This window comes from Aptenodytes forsteri, unplaced genomic scaffold (genome assembly GCF_000699145.1).
Source record: "Aptenodytes forsteri isolate BGI_AS27 unplaced genomic scaffold, ASM69914v1 Scaffold318, whole genome shotgun sequence".
In the NCBI taxonomy this organism is placed as follows: Eukaryota; Metazoa; Chordata; class Aves; order Sphenisciformes; family Spheniscidae; genus Aptenodytes; species Aptenodytes forsteri.
In genome coordinates, this window is record NW_008794493.1 from 27,061 (window position 1) to 28,985 (window position 1,925).

The 1,925-nt window shown below is 35.7% G+C and overlaps 1 protein-coding gene across 1 annotated transcript in view; it reads right to left on the reverse strand.

Annotated features, from left to right (window-relative positions):
• The window catches only part of ASNSD1 (asparagine synthetase domain containing 1), a 6,905-nt gene extending 5,190 nt beyond the window's left edge, over nucleotides 1-1,715 (reverse strand). The window contains exons 1-2 of the mRNA XM_009290961.1: nucleotides 1,661-1,715; nucleotides 1,034-1,109 (exon numbers count right to left, since the gene is read on the reverse strand). The gene's annotated coding sequence lies outside the window, so the exon portion shown is untranslated. The remainder of the gene's footprint in view (nucleotides 1-1,033; nucleotides 1,110-1,660) is intronic.
• Nucleotides 1,716-1,925: the final 210 nt, after the last annotated feature.

Consider the following 1,925-nt stretch of genomic DNA (forward strand, 5'->3'; position numbering starts at 1 on the left):
GCAATTGCATTGTGCATCACTTGTTTTGTATATTCTTTTATCATCATCATTATTATTATTTTCCCTTCCTTTTCTGTCCTATTAAACTGTCTTTATCCCAAGCCATGAATTTTCCTTCCCCCCCCATTATCTCCCCCATCGCACTGGGGTGTGGGGAGTGAGCGAACGGCTGTGTGGTGTTTAGCTGCCTGCCGGGTTAAACCACAACAATAAGTTTAAGAGTATATCTAAGAAATTAGTAACTCCAGCCACTTGTTCAATTAAAGAGAGATAAACATGAAACACTAATTAACAAAAGTGCTATAGTATTGATGTAAGAAACATAGCTCACTGTAGCTTATTCCTCTAATTATACAAAGATTATTTTTTTCCTCCCAAAGAAAGCCACACTACAAGTATAAGAATTAGGGGAATGGCCAACTATTGCCTATATAATCAGTATGATTCACACATCTGTAATAATAAGAAAAGTGAACTGTCAATTAAAATGTCAACACCATTAACTCAAATCAAAGGTAAGAAAATCAAAGTAGCAATTGTTCATTCCAGAAAATAAATTTATACAATTCTAACGCTTATTCAATCAACTCTCTTTATCATCCATTCTCCTATCTTCGTAATTCCACAGATCCATTCTTTCAACTACCTAAAGATTTCTAGCTTAGCCTCCAGTTTAACTTGTCATTATTTTCTTCCTACTCATCCCATGCAACTTTTAGACTTTTTTTTTTTTAAGGGACAAAGTGCTATAGAGCTTCCCAAAGGGCACTGAGAATAGTGACTTCTCTGTGGGGCAGACGTTCGTGCTCTTCCTACATCTTCAGCACTTGCTCTTTTATCACATCCATATATCAAGTGGAAACACTCTCACACTTATCCAATCCAGAAAAACAAGAACATGTCTGAAGTCTACTTTGCATTTGATATACAGTTGCCAGTTTTTCATTTTAATATACCTTTGAAATCTTTAACAGCTACAAATACAGCTTTTAAATAGTTAACTGTTTGATCAGCTTTTACACTGCAAACTTACTTTTGCATTGAGAAAGCGTTTCTGTTCGGTCCGCAAGGAAGAAAATGTTACTATTGGGTTGCTGCCTATAAACTTTCTGTAAAACAAAAACAACGCTGCATTAAGTCAAAGCAACAAACTCTGGCAACCACACCGCAGCAGAAGCTGATGCAGGTCCACTGAGATACGCCTTCACTTTTATGCCAGAAGGATAAGTTCTGCCCTGATAACACCAACATTCTAATGTCGTACCATCAAAAACATTCCATGATCAACACATGACTATTCTGCGTTTCTCTTTTCCTCATACATGAGGGATCACATTCTATTTTAAGACACATACACATGAAACGTAAGAATACTTCATGAAGTCTTCTGATCAACTCAAACATCTTAATGAAATAACTCAGAAAAAACATTAAAAGGCAAAAAAAGCCCAACGACATACTGTGTTACACTGCACAAGTGTACCTAATCAAACCATTTGGAGGACAAATTATTCTGAGAACAGTCGACCACGTCTGTACTAAAATCTGTATTAAAACAAATCAAAGACAGTGTGCTCCGATTTTCTTTCCCCTCTCGTCTCTATGCTTATTTCTCTGAAGCTAAAATGAAATAGTCAAAAGCAAATTTTCAAATACTTACCCGGTTCTTCTTCAAATTAGAAAGCTCATCAACTACAACCTTCTGCTCTTTAATCTGAAAGGCAAAAGATGCACTTCAATTTAATTATTAAAAAAACCCACTGTATTATTTTCTTGGTGGTGAACACGCTTACTAATATTTTAAGACGGCTACATGCATATATAGTTGCTGTTCTCTGAATGGACCATTGAAGACGAAGTGGAAATAGATATAAAAATGAAATACTAAATAACCGCTCTAGAAATGGGTTATCTTGCATGGATTG